At 36.6% G+C, this 15051-nt stretch overlaps 1 long non-coding RNA gene across 2 annotated transcripts; it reads left to right on the top strand.

Moving 5' to 3' along the window:
* The first annotated feature begins 11503 nt into the window (after nucleotides 1-11503).
* On the top strand, nucleotides 11504-14751 carry LOC113275157. Of its 2 annotated transcripts, XR_003323495.1 has the most exons (5): nucleotides 11504-11927; nucleotides 12148-13132; nucleotides 13823-13901; nucleotides 14071-14280; nucleotides 14390-14751. It is a non-coding gene; the product is annotated as an uncharacterized LOC113275157 (long non-coding RNA). The 2 variants fall into 2 exon arrangements; XR_003323494.1 differs by having other exon boundaries at nucleotides 12148-13901.
* Nucleotides 14752-15051: the final 300 nt, after the last annotated feature.

The following is a 15051-nucleotide window of genomic DNA, read 5'->3' as shown; positions in this document are numbered from 1 at the left end:
TTTCTTTTAAAGAAAATGTAAACAAACGCAATTTCAGAGAGTCTTCGGACATATGATCAGGTTGCATAGTCCGACAAATTTGTTCAAACTCTCTTACATGAGTATAGGGGTTCTCAGAATCGACCCCTCGAAATATAGGAAGTATTTGTATCATGCTTGCATTTATTTTAAAAGGGTTATTGGTTTGAGGTAATACAATACATGATAATGGAATTTTTATTGACGGATACATGTATTCATGGAGAGCATGAGGTTGGCCCATTTTGAAATGACACAAAGCCCACTATTTGGTTTTAATGGGTTTTCAAAAAATTGGTTTTTTTATGGGAAAATTTTGGTTTTTGATGGGAGACATTTGAAAAAGAAAATTTGGTTTTGAAATGGGAGTAAAATAAAACTTTTGGATTAAGATGGGATAAAGAAGAAAAATTTGGTTTAAAATGGGAGCAAGTAAAATTTGTTTTTTTTTTTTTTTTTTTTTTTTTGAAAATAAAATTTGGTTTTTGAATGGGAGCAAGCCCACTGTTTGTTTTGCGTTTGCTTTGGCTCCGCTTGGTTGAAAACTTTTGGTGGAACTGAGTCCAAGATCTCGGCCTAGAATTTGGGTACTCGGCCCACTAACGAGTTCAACTAGCGTGATCGGTTACAAGCTCAGCTGGGTTTAAAAACCCAGAATACAAATTACAAGTCCAAATTAAACAAGCTCACAAAAATTAAATACAAGCCCACAAATTAAACAAACAAGCCCACAAATAAATTAATACAAACCCAACAGAAAATAAGAGAAGCCCAAAAATTGGCTTTAATATTACATGCCCACAATTAAAAAAAATTGGAAGCCCACAATTCGGGTTCTCTTAAATGGGTTACCTTTTAAGCACAGCCCAGCTGCTCTGATATTGTTGCAAAAACCCAGTTGGGCTTTGGTTCTTTTCCTTGGTGGCGTCCCAGCAGAGGAAAAACAGGTTCAGAACAGCATGTCCAACAGCAAATGAAGTGAAGCAGATGCAGATGCAAATGCTATGAAATGAAATACAAAATAGCTAAAGAAAAACACAAGAAAAACACAGCACCAATCCCCGGCAGCGGCGCCAAAAACTTGGTAGGCTTCTAAAAGGTCCTAAAAATTATCCCCGGCCAAAAACTTGGTGGGCCCGGAGATATGTATAAAAATGAAGCGAAGAAACGCGGGCCTACAGTAATACCGCAAGTGCACGGTCGTCGGTTGTAGCTCGTGCAAGTACGGGTCGATCCACAGAGACTGGGTGTGATTTGTAGTTTTCTAGCTATTTTGGGTTCTAAATTTGCTATTGTTGGGCTTTGGGTACCAATGGATTTTGGTAACCAATGGGTTATGATTGTGCTTTGGGCCTTTGAGTTTGTTTGTAATGATGAGAACTGTTTTGGGCCTTTGAATGATTTTGAAATGGATTGAACTGAGCTTGGGCTCAGAAATGTGGACTATGGGCTTTAGGTCTTAAACCTTGTTTTGGGCTTTTGGGCTCAATGGGATTGAGCTAACAGTGGACTGTGGTCTTTTGATTAGACCTGGGCTTTGGTTTGTAAAGGGCCAATGGTTAAAAACCCAGGCTTTGGACTTATGGACTTCTGAGGCTTTTGGGCTCAATGCAGCAGCAGCAGCAGTGGAAGGAAAAGGCAACAGGAGAGTTGCAGGGCAGATGGGTTGCAGCAGCAGCTGCACAAGCAGTGCACAGCAGCTCAAGGCCAAGAAGACAGCAACAACAGCAAGGGAAGCAACAGCAGCAGCAATACTGCACAGTAACTGCTCAAGCAGTGCAAGTAGTAGCAGCAGCAGAACAAGGAGAAGAGATGGCAGTGCAAGTAGTGGTGGCACTAAGCCAAGGTAACAGTGGCAGAACAAGGCAATGAAGAACAAAGGCAGTTAACAGGAAAGACAATGGAGAAAATTTACAAGACAATGACTAAACAGGCAGAGAACAATGCAAAATGAACCAAGGCCTAAGCCAAGGGCAAGGGAGATGGTGAAGCTAACAGAGCAAGGCTAAGGCATTCTTCTAGAGTGGGAAGAGAACTAGCTTGCTCATTGTCACTAGTGAGCACTAGTTTCTCCCCACTACTCAATCAACACAATGCACCCTAAGCATACAAAAATGGAATGGCAAGATAATCAGCTTGCTATGAGCACTGATTTCTTCCACTACTCAATCAATTCAGTGCTTCAAAGGTATCTAGCCTAGCATTCCATCAAACTAACAGTGAATTAAACATAACAGTGAAATCAGCAGAGCACTAGGCATGAACAGAAAATTGAAACTAAAGTTAAACAGTGAAATTAAATTGACTCTGACATGAAATTAAACTAACCCTAACATGAAATTAAACCATAAAAACAGGAATTTAAACATCACACATGAAAATTAAACCAAACCTAAATTGAAGCTGAAATTAAATTGAATTAAAATTCAAATATCAAAACTGAAATTTAACCCTAATTGGTTACTTGGCTAGTCCAAGAACAAGTTTTAACAGTGATACCCAACCCTCAATTTATACCCAAACATTAAAATTAGGGTTTCCCCCAAATCCCAAAAATTAGGGTTTAACTTTCATTACCCAAAATCGAGGAATTGACTCTCTTATCTTCGACCCATTCCTCCTCTGATCTTCCTGCTTCCTCTCCTGTGTTCGATTGATGTCTAGAGCCTCATCTATTTTAGTGATTTCCAACCTAGGGTTTAGAATGGTGAGAAGTCACTAAAATAGATGGCTAGAGAGATAAAGGAACGGACTGGGGAGGTACTGATGATGTTGGTGAAGAAGTGATGGTGTTGCAGAGGTGAGGTGGTGGCTGGAAATGGTCGGGGAAGGTGGTGGCAGAGAGGTGGCTCTGCAAATGTCGGGGAAGAAGGAGCTCAGTTGATTTTGGGAGAAGGGATGCGTTTGTTTAGGGTGTAGGTGTTCGGTCGCTAGGGTGTGAGGCGGGATCATCTGAAGTTTATGCGCAGCGAGGAGATCCGTTGGATAATCAGTTACTAATTGAATCGAACGGCACGATGTAAACAAGCTCTGAGCGACCGTTGGATTAGGTGATACAACGAAGCTGACGGCTCCAGATGGGGTTAGGTGCTGTAGTGTAAGGCGGAGATATCAAACTTTGATGAACAGCAAGGGAGCAACCGTTGGATTCAACTACCATCTAATCTGAAGGCTTGGAATTTCAGCGGTGTGGTGCTTGGCAGAGACTTCCGATTTTGATGATCTATGAAGGAGCGACCATCGGATGCTTCTGAGAACTGATCTGATGGCTGAGAACGGAGGCGTTTTTGTGTGTAGAAAATGAGGTTGTGCGCACCATTCTTCGCGGCTTCCTTGCGTGATTTCTCCCGGCTTTTTACCACTCTTCAGCTCTTTTCCGCTCTGCTATTCATCCAAACTTTATTTATTACCTAAAAATGCAAAATTAAGTAAGAAAAATATTTATTCTTGAAAACAATGAAAATACAGAATAGGGGATAAAATGTAGAATTACTGCACAAAAGATGAGTTAAATGCCAACAAAAAGGGATAAATATATACAATATTTGGCACTCATCAGGTCGCTTCTTATGAGAATAGAGCTGATTCTCTAGAGCATTCTGAGAAACGGGATTTGTCCAGGGCCAAAATGGACACAACGACACGAACTTGACAACACCTAGAGAGATATCACGTGTGGTTATTATCGCGGATTACACCAAACGATGGAAGTTCAAGACATCGCGTTCACTGTCCATCAAGTAGTTCCGATAATTTCTCACTAAGCAAAGATTCAAGACCTCATGGACACCTCTTGCCTAAGTGGTATTTCTCGCTTTCAGTTTTCTGATTTTATCGGTATTTCATTCATGTGGGGGATTGTTGGAGAAAATGAGTTTTATAGTGTTGATTTTGTAGTCTTGGTGGGAATGAAACTTAGGACCTTTGAGTCTCTAAGAGCACTTGCTCATTTTTTTATGAGTGATGAAATATGACCTTTGGTCCCACATAGGGTATATAACTAAAGAGGAGTTCCAGTATTTAACTAATTCTTTATGGATAGTTAGTAAAACAATGTGAGTGGAACGGGTGGGGCAAAATATATTTGTTTTCACTAAGGCTTGGGCTTCGGGCTCGGGCTCGTGCCAAGACTTATCTTTTTGAACATAATTTCTTTGAATTATTTCATAAAACGTTTTGAAAATCAAATTAAATTTTGTCTTAATGTGGGGTGGGGGGGGGGCGTATGACCAGGCACAATATATTTTTATTACCAAAAAATCTCTTATGCAGTAATGATCGTCTTAATTGATTTAAATATTCTTTCCGTTTTAATATTTATTTTGATTTAAAGATTAAATTAAATTGGTTGTTTTATTTCCGTTTTAATTTAATTTGATTCATGCAGGGAATTGATTTGAGAATCAATTGTCATTACTGCGCCTATCTCATTTCTACCTATAAAAGGGACTCGAATTTTTCATTTCAACTTGTGTCCAGAAGAAGCTACTGTCCTTCTTATTTTCGTCTCTCTCCCTCTGTGTGGTTTTTATTCTTTGTGTCATTGTTGTTGAGTTCGTATGAGTGAGAAAATATTGTAGTGCTAACAGTATTTGCAACGGACAGTTTTATCCTGGATACGACTCACCACAGGGTATAGGTATCACTCATTCTTGAGGCGTACCGGTGAACTATCGTGTTAAGGACAGCTTGATGATCAAGTGACTCTGTCCTCTGTTTGTTGATTCAATTGAGTGTTTATTTAAGCTATTCAGAAAAAAAATTCTAACATATTTTTTTGAGTATTTTATTGTTACAGTTGCAACAAGTTGTTATCATATTTTGAAGGTGTTGAACAAATAAAATCCAGATTTCTTAGCGAGTAATTAACAAGCATCTGAACGGTTATCATATAATTCTTCTCCCTCAATACCAAATTCATCACTATTTCACCAAGTCTATCAAATTCTTCACCAGATACCCCATGAAACCCAAATGCCAACTTAGTTTTTGATAATTATGATGATGGTAAGAGAAAACTTCCAGGGAGGAACAATGCAAGACTGAATAGAAAATTATCTCAAGAAAGAGGGAGTTCCAGTGGATTTAACATGACGGAGTTTATGGAACATCAAAAGACTGTCGAGAAGCAAAAAGCAGTTGATAGGATATTTCAAAACAGGGAGAGTAAAAAAGTCGTCTTTCTCAAGAAAAATTTGGGTTTGACTATGACAAGCATAACATTCTTCAAGCTAACACTTCAATTATGAACGCCAAGCAAAAACATGTGTGACAAATCGAATTTGACAGAATTGAAGCCCAAATTGAACAAGAAGATGTATTTATTAACAACCAACCCAATGTTGATGATGATGAAGATGAAACTAATGATGAGTTTGATGTAGTAGTTCCTCTAAATGATTGATGTATTAGTTTAAGTTTTAATTTGAAGTATTGCATTTTAATTTGACATGTTGTTATTGCATTCCACTTAATATTAGTTTCAAATGAAAATTTGAAGTTGATTAATTTGAAATGTCTATTTTAATAAGTTTTTCTCATTAACTGAAAATAAAATACATAAATTAAAAAATAAATAACCTAACGATAAATAAAAAATAACTTAAAAAAATAATTAAAAATACATAACTTAATCATTGTCTTTCATGCTCTGCCCAAAGATTCAATCTCAGATCATCTCTTAAACTGTCATACAAATTTCAGTTCTGAATGTAATTAGTCATTTGAGCATAATTCCTTGCAGGGATGCCTCTTTGTGGTTGAATCTCCGGACTCAAATCTTCATCTTCATAGTTATTCCAATCTGAATCACGAAGGGTTTCCTGAATTACCATGTTATGAAGAATTATACAAGTGAGCAGAGTCTTGTGCATTTCACGAAGACTCAACCGACAATATGGGCCACAAATGATAGTGAACTTCCTCTTCAAAATTCCAAAAGAGCGTTCCACATCCTTCCTCTATGTCATTTGGGCATTGATGGAATGCTGATATGAACGGCCCAATACACCGGTAGGAGGCTGACAGTAACATTGAACCAAGGTGGACCATTTTGGGTAGATATCATCCGCAAGATAATAGCCATGAGTGTACTGATGGTCGTTGATTATGAAACGTACTTGGGAAGAAATTCCATACTTCGTATCTTCAAACAAAGGCGACTTTTGCAAAACATCAATATCATTTTGTGAACCCGGAATACCAAAAAAAGCGTGCCATATCCAACAATCATAAGAAGCAGCAGCTTCAACGATAACTGGTGGTTTTGGATAATGACCCTTATATTGACCGGCCCAATAAACAGGGAATCCTTTCCATTACCAATGCATACAATCGAGACTACCTAGCATTCCTGGGAATCCCCTTTCCTCATTCTCCCTCAATATTTGTCTAACATCTTCCTCGGTTGGTTTTCATAAATATGTTGGACCAAAATGATTAATCATTACTCAACAAAACAATGAAAGGTATGTGAATGAAGATTTTTTACCCATACGAAGGTACTCATCGTTCGCATCCGCTGGAGTGCCATAACCTAGAATCCTTAAAGCCGAAGTAACTTTTTGTTAAGGACTATGACCTCTAATATTCAGTGCATCAAACTGATAATTAAATTGAGGTTCTACTCGACAAATCTCTTCAATAATATTTTTCACCATATGACGAGGCATGCAAAATCGACCTTGAAAATTTTGATCAGAGTACACACAATTTGGAAGAAAATAATTGTGCATCAAATTTTGGTGGTCAAATTCCCTCCCTCGATACGTATATCTTCTTGATAATACTTCTTTGGGCTCTGGAACTCTAGGTATTTGACCCGTATGTAAAAGCATCAAAGTGTCGATTAGTTTGTTATCTTCAGATTCTTCATCGTTAAGTTCTTGCAACCTCCTACGATACATTTCTTGCTGTAATCAGAACCGATTCATAATAACATTCCTCTATTCATTGAATCTCGCGATTGATGATTATGAAACTTAAAATTGAGAATATAGAAAAAAAATGGTGAAATATATGTAGAAGTATGTGTGAGTAACCTGGAGAAGTACAAGGGCGTATATATAGGATTCAAAATGGGGAAATAGTCGTTGCATAATACTAATGGTCGATAATCTTAATAACGCCAACGATATTATTTATAATGCCCGATGATAAGTATGACGCCAGTGATATTCATAATATCACTCGCTAGAATGTATGTGGATCAATGGTTTTTCCATAGTGGCATAATTGGTTTGTCATGCCACCTGGTATGCCAAACCAGTTTCTTTTGGCATGTGCATAGGAATATGCCTTATAAAACCTGTATAGTATTGGGTTTGAAGCTATTATTTTGGACATATATTTTTTTTTCAAACCTACAACAAAAATGAATATATTTCGAAATAATGGGTTATCAAAAGATCCTCCAAATTACCATTTTTCGGAAACCCTAACCTTGTAAGCCAGTTTCGAGGTTAGTTATACCTATGGACTCCAATATGGTATCAGAATGGTTTATCTATGACGAGTCGTTTGACTGCAACTTTATTTTGTGCCACCCGATTTATTTTCCACGTATTATACCCAACGGGGTTATACATGAGGGGGTGTTGAGATTATTATTCCCACATAATATGAGTTATCTACTGTGTTGCGGTATCTTGGACAACCCTAACCTTGCATGCCGATTTTCGAGGTTAGTTAGGTTCATGGACTTCAATATGTGGAACAACAATATTAAGGGAAGGCATCACAAATTGACCAAGAATATACTTTACCTAATTTTTTTTTCCTAATTTTATTCCTCCTTAAGTTTGACATGTATATCAAATTATTAGGTCCTATATAGTTTCTGGATCATAATAATTTGATGTTGATCACTTTCATTAAAGCGTTTTTCTTTCTATATCTCATGTTTTATAAAAGATCTTTTTTTTTTCCATATACACTCGTAACCAGTATTTTGATTACATCAGTATATATATGAGACTCATACTTGATAGAAAGATAAGATAATTGAACAGACAAGGACATTTACTAGTTAGCAATTTAGCGAGCCGGCAGCAAAAATGTGTGTTTGGCTAGACAAAACCAAAGTTCGATCAGCTATCCAATCAACAATGATTTATGTTGCATTCTGGAAAAATGCGTGGATGTGTAAATTCATATTTAATGCGTAGATTCGTGTTTAGATATCACTACGGGAAAAAATAGTTATCTACAATTGTAATTTGACTACTCATATTTTTAAAGTTGTAAAAGGTGGCATATTTTACTACTTTTATAAAAAAAAAAGTTTTCAAAGTTAAAAAACGTCCAACTCTTAGGACAAAGAGGACCAAAAAGTAGTGACGAGAATCAAAACCACGACATTTTGTGTGAAAAGAGTAGTGACCACCTTTAGACTTTAACGACTCATATCGTAAAGATAGCGAATTATTATATAACAACATTCATAAGGGTTGTTGAAGATAAAAAAAGAAAACATTTCAAGAAAATGATGTTTGAGAGATTCGAACACAAGCCTACTATTTGTTAGCACAAGTTATCAACCATCCTTCCGGATTCACAATATTGGTAGTTTTGTGCTTTTTTTTTGTCATCAATTTTCACAACCTTTATAAGAGTTGTATAAAGAAAAATTGATTTCGAAAAAAAAAAATGAGGCTCAGGTGAGTCGAACCTGAGCCTCCTTTGTCCAAGTTTGGGATTTCAACCATCCTTCCGCATATACATGTCTGATTATATTTTACATCTACCTTTATAAAAAAAGGTGATAAGAAAAAAATGTTAAGGAAAAAAATAAACGGTTATGATGTAAATGGATGGTTATGATGGGAGATTGTAAAGATAAGAAGAAACAGATAAATAGATCTTCTACCACCCCTTTAAAAGTCGTCGTAGAGGTATAAACACTTATGCTAAATTTTTCTCACTTCTGCTAGATTTTATTCACTTCTGCAAAAAAATTCTCACTAGTTAAATTTTTCTCACTTCTGCTAAAAATTATTTTGGTTTCCGAAACTGATAAATTTTTCTCACTTCTGCTAAAAACTATTTTCTCTAACACCTCCCACTAAATTCTAGAAATTTAGGCCTTTTGAGATTGGGTAGAAATATCTAAAAGAGGGTTTGTTTAAGGTTTCAGAGAATATTCCGATGGAATCTCACCTGTAAATGGTTCATTTTACGAGTTTTTATGATATATCTTGATTAATTTAGAGCTAGAACCACTTCGGACACTGAGGGTTCATGGTTCGTATGCCCTTGAACCATGTTTAAAGCCAGGGTATGAATACAATATGCCAGAATAGGGTTTGTTTAAAGTTTTGGGAAATATTCCGAAGGAATCTTACCTATAAATGGATGGATTCATCATTCTTACCAAGTTTCCGACTTATAATAGTCCACTCCCAACCAAGTTTCGATCTCGGAGTCAGGGTATGCATACAATATGCCCAAATAGGATTTGTTTAAGGTTTCGGGGAATATTCCGAAGAAATCTTACTTGTAAATGGATGGATTCATCGTTCTTACCAAGTTTTCGACTTATAATATTCAACTTCCGTCCAGGTTTCGATCTCGGAGCCAGGGTATGCGTATAATATGCCAGAATATGGTTTTTTTAAGGTTTCAGGGATATTATGAAGGAATCTTACCTGTAAATCGATGGATTCATCGTTTTTACCAAGTTTCCGACTTATAGTAGTCCACTCCCAGCCAGTTTTCGATCTCAGAGCTAGGGTATACATATAATATGCCAAAATAAGGTTTGTTTAAGGTTTCGGAGAATATTATGAAGGAATCTTACTTGTAAATGGATGGATTCATCGTTTTTACCAAGTTTCCGACTTATAGTAGTCCACTCACGGCCAGCTTTCGATTTCGGAGCCAGGATATGCATACAATATGGCAGAATAGGGTTTGTTTAAGGTTTCAGGGAATATTCTGAAGGAATCTTACCTTTAAATGGATGGATTCATCGTTTTTACCAAGTTTGCGGCTTATAGAAGTCCACTCCCGGCCACGTTTCAATTTCGGAGCCAGGGTATGCATACAATATGCCAGAATAGGGTTTGTTTAAGGTTTCAGAGAATATTCCATTGAATCTTACCTATGAATGGTTAGATTCATCGTTTTAACGAAGTTTCCGACTTATAGTAGTCAACTTCCGTCCAGGTTTCGATATCAGAGCCACTTTCTCGAAGTCGCCAGAAAAGGGTTTGTTGAAGGTTTTGGAGAATATTCCGATGGAATCTTACCTATGAATGGTTGGATTCATCGTTCTTACGAAGTTTCCAACTTATAGTAGTCAACTCCCAACCAGGTTTCGAGATTGGAGCCACTTTGTTTCCTGAAGTCGCCAGAAAAGGGTTTGTTTAAGGTTTCAGAGAATATTCCATGAAATCTTACCTATGAATGGTTAGATTCATAGTACTAACGAAGTTTCCGAGTTATAGTAGTCAACTCCCGACCACTTTCTTTCTCGAAGTCGCCAGAAAAGGGTTTGTTTGAGGTTTCGGAGAATTTCCATGAAATCTTACCTATGAATGGTTGGATTCATCGTTCTAACGAAGTTCCCGAGTTATAGTAGTCAACTCCTAGCCAGATTTCGAGCTCGGAGCCACTTTATTTCCCGAAGTTGCCTGAAAATGGTTTGTTTAAGGTTTCGGAGAATATTCCTATAGAATCCACATTGAGCTTCTTGGTTCATAGTTTGTATGTAGTTATACCACATTTGAAGTTCGAACCGACACTAAACTTCATACTTATCGATTTTGATTATGTATCCTGCAAAGTTTGAATTCTGAACCCTACTGGAGCTTCTTGGTTCATAGTTTGCATGCCATTATACCACATTTGAAGTTCGAATCGACACTGAGCTTCATATTTATCTATTTCAATGATATATCCTTCTAAGTTTGAAGTCTGAACCCTCTCGGAGCTTCTTGGTTCATAGTTTGTATGTCTTTATACCACATTTGAAGTTCGAATCGGCACTGAGCTTCACATTTATCGATTTCGACGATGTATCCTGCTAAGTTTGAAGTCTGAACCCTCCCGGAGCTTCTTGGTTCATAGTTTGTATGTTGTTATACCACATTTGAAGTTCGAATCAACACCTAAGCTTCATATTTATCGATTTCAGTGATGTATCATGTTAAGTTTGAAGTCAGAACCCTCCCAGAGCTTCTTGGTTCATAGTTTTTATGCTTTTTGAGTCCACCAGTGTGAACTAAAGCAGCTTCATGACCTGCATGACTAGTCGAAATTACTTCATAACCTACGCGACTAGTCAAAATTCAAAACGGATGCACAAAGAGAAAGCACAAAAACATAAAAAGAAAACACACTTTCCTTGATCCGTATGACAGTTTTGCATCAAATCTTTACCGTCCAAGCATTTCCACAATCTGTATGACCATACGTAATCACAATCATTACCGTTCAAAGACTTTTATATAAATCTTTTTTCTCTCTCTCTCTCACTTCCCTTTCCTCCTCTTCTCATTTGATCTAGTAATCTTCCGCCTCCATCAGGAAAAAACCTAACCTAACCACAACCATTGAGTACCTTCTCAATCTCACTCTCTCAGTGAAAAAACTTATTGATGTCGCAGATCAATAGATCTCTCTGTACAAAAACTTTAAATAATGTTTTTGAATCTCAAAGCAGATGTTGATTTTTTAGGTATAGGGTTTCAGATTTCTTATTTTCCCCATCAAATCTCTTCAGGTCAATCTTCATCACCATGAACCGGAGAAATAAACATGAACCCAACCCTCAAAAGTTCATCTAAAACCTAAACACCACCACCACATCATCTCAACCTTCATCGCCTCGAGAACCCACCACATTCTTCTTCTTCTCCCTTCATCTTCTTCTTCTTCACAGTCAGAAGTTGTGATTCACCAGCAACGAGGTGAAATTGATGGTTTATTTTATCATTATTTCCATCTCTTTACTTGTAGTTTTAATTTAAATGGTTTGATTTTGGTATTTTTTTTGTGATTTAGGGGTTTTCTGATGATGATGTAAGAGTTATTAGAAGTTCAATTTGTTTATGTTCAATGTTTTATTTACTTAGTTTTTGATCAATTAGATTTTAGGGTTTTTATTATTGTGATGTGTGTGTCTTGCAGATAGAAGTTGTAACATGAAAAAAGTGAAATCGAGAAGCTCCATTTCAGATTGATTGAATATAAGATGGCATGGGTTCAACTCATCCGTGTGGGATTGAAGATAAAATGGGTTTGATTATTCCGGTGAAGGTGACAGATGGTGCTGTGGAAACTCTAAAGAACTAGGGTTTGAATTAAAAAATTATGATGGTCCTGGTGGTGTTCGAGTCTGCAATGGTGTATGCTATGAAACTTGTATGGACTGAATCAAAGGTTGTAGTTGTTACTGATGGCTGAGCAGATACAAGTAGTTCAAGTTGGTGTTAGTGGTACTGCAATGTCTTCGTCTGTTTCTTCTGTGTTTGTGAAGTCCACTGCTACTGAAAACCTTCATTTGATGAGGATGTAGTTAAAGAATGTCATGTTTACATGTCTCTGTGAATGTGTTTGCTTAAATTCTCTTCTATGCAGGAGCAAGAATGCTTAACTTTATGTGGTAATCAAGTATGGTAGATCGATATTCTCTTGGTGAAATGTAACATTTAAATAGTCTAGCTTTAGTTTTTGTTTAAAAGAGTCACGAATTAACAGCATAAAGCCTTGCTTGCATTTTCCATTAGTCAACTATGGTAAGATTCTTTCGTTCTGTAACTATTCTTTTTTATCAATTAGCAAGGGTATATATTTCCTTCATTCTCAGGGTGTATAGGCTTGGTTATTGTTTTAGTCCACCACATAATAATCTACTAAAGTTTCCTAGTGTATTGAGTCACTAGATTAAGATTTTGCTTGTTCTCTTGTCTCTTTTTGTATCTCTACTCTATTTAGTTTAAGTTGAGTTATAGTTGAATTCAATTGACCTCTTTAGGTTTCTTTCAAATTTGTAATGATGGAAGGAACAGAGATGGGTGGACCTGAACTCGTAACTGTGATGTTGGTTGTTACTGCAGGGAAAGAGAGATGGTGATTGTTTCTGCGGTTGAACCAAGAAACTGAATAAGACATGGTGATGTTTCTTTGTGTGTTATTTTGCTCACAATGGTAGCATGTTATTTTCATTAGTGTCTGAGAGCCGTTTTGTTTCATACGTGCTCCTTACTTGGGCAGCTTTGAGGGTTTTTAGTGCACAGAAAGTCTGGATTTGGCCACTTCAGCCATTTGGATTCGAAGTTTAACTGATTTCTAATGCTCAGCAAATCTATTGGATTTTACCTTATTTCACCTGTTTGCTTACTCACATGTTAGTCTCATTATATACTTCTCGGAATATGGATACTTGATGTCAGCAAATGCTACTTTTGGCTGTACTTTACTCTAGTGTATCCTCTTGCATATCGTGTGTATCTTGTGATAGATTCAGAGAATCTGAAATTTGTATGTGCATTGCTATTAATACTTAATTTGGTTTGATCTTTTATTGATAAGATATTCAGGATAGGGTGCAGACAAATAGTTTGTGAAATCCGCAGCCTATGCTTCTTCAATAGGGATTTTGTAGTAGAACTTTTAGCTTTAGTAGGTCAGTTGGGACAATAGACATTATAGTACAAAGTTTGAACTGATACAATCTAAAGTGATATGATCAACAATGAAACTCATGATAAGTCTTTTCCGAAGATTTTCGGTAGTATATGGAGAAATTGTTTATCTTTTTTTTTCGATGGCTCTATAAATAAGGTATGTGTTCTCCTCTCAGTCGATGGATGAGTTCGTTCATACCATAGAAGGATTCCCTCGCTTGCAAGATTTTTTAAGTTGTAGAAGCTTCACTGCAGGTACTGTTAGTCTTTCGTTGCATTGTTTCTTCCTTTTGTGTTTCATAGATATGGATACGAAGTGTGCAAAAGAGAAACTGTCAATGATCTAAGTCCCTTGGGAGGCTAAGTTGGGCTGATTTATTAGGAGGCTTCTTATGTAACCTTTTTATTTTGTTTTATGATGTAGAGTCTGGGTTCTCGTCCTCTGAGAGCGCCTCCAACAAGTAAGGAAGTGGTCGCAAACCTTCCAACAATCACTGTGACAGAGGAAACCTTAACAAGGTTGGGCTTTGGTACAGAATGTGTTGTTTGCAGCAAGAACTTGGTTATAAATGACGAAATGCAGGAATTGCCTTGCAAGCACTTGTTTCACCCTCTCTGTTTGATGCCATGGCTGGTAATTAGTCCTCTTTTATCACATTATAAACTTTAATTGATCCTCTTGTAAATTTTGTACTTAGGTGGTTTACCAGAATCTAAAATCTACTTTTATGTAATGGCAACAGGAAAAACATAAATCGTGCCCAGTTTGCAGACATGAACTTTCTACAGATAATCAAGCGTATGAGAGCTGGAAAGAGAGTGACAAAGAGGCTGAAAAGCGTGAAAGGATGCCGCAAATTCTGTATGTTGAGACTCAACTTTAGATAATAAACAAACTTGGGTCTTTGTATAGCAGTTTACCGAATTTTCAAAAGCAATTATAATAGATGTAGCAGAACCAAGAATGGTGTTACTATCAGAATTTACTCTTGTTTATATAAAATCTTAAGATTCAATAACTATTGAGATCTTAGACTGGTTCAAGTGTTTGAATGCTGTCACATTTTGATGGTTTACATTTGAATGAATGCTGGTACTTTTTGAATGTTGTGACCAATTAATTTTTCTTTTCACAAATGTAAAATAACCACAACTGCTATAAAAAGTCGTCAAAGAAATGACAAACAACTCAAACCATAGTAGTCAAAAAATTGACTTCCAACTCAAACCATAGTAGCCAAAAAATTGACTTCCAACTCTAACCATAGTTGTCAACGAATTTTATATAATCCTAACAAGTGTAGTGTAAGAGTTATTTTCACAACCCAGGTTTGAGTTGTGTTAGGTATTAAGAGGAAATCTTGAAATACATTCACAACTGAAACAAACATTGTATCAAAACTAA

The sequence above is a fragment of the Papaver somniferum genome, chromosome 4 (genome assembly GCF_003573695.1).
Source record: "Papaver somniferum cultivar HN1 chromosome 4, ASM357369v1, whole genome shotgun sequence".
In the NCBI taxonomy this organism is placed as follows: domain Eukaryota; kingdom Viridiplantae; phylum Streptophyta; class Magnoliopsida; order Ranunculales; family Papaveraceae; genus Papaver; species Papaver somniferum.
The sequence above is the reverse complement of the archived record's forward strand: the minus strand, read 5'-3'. Positions and strand labels throughout refer to the sequence as shown.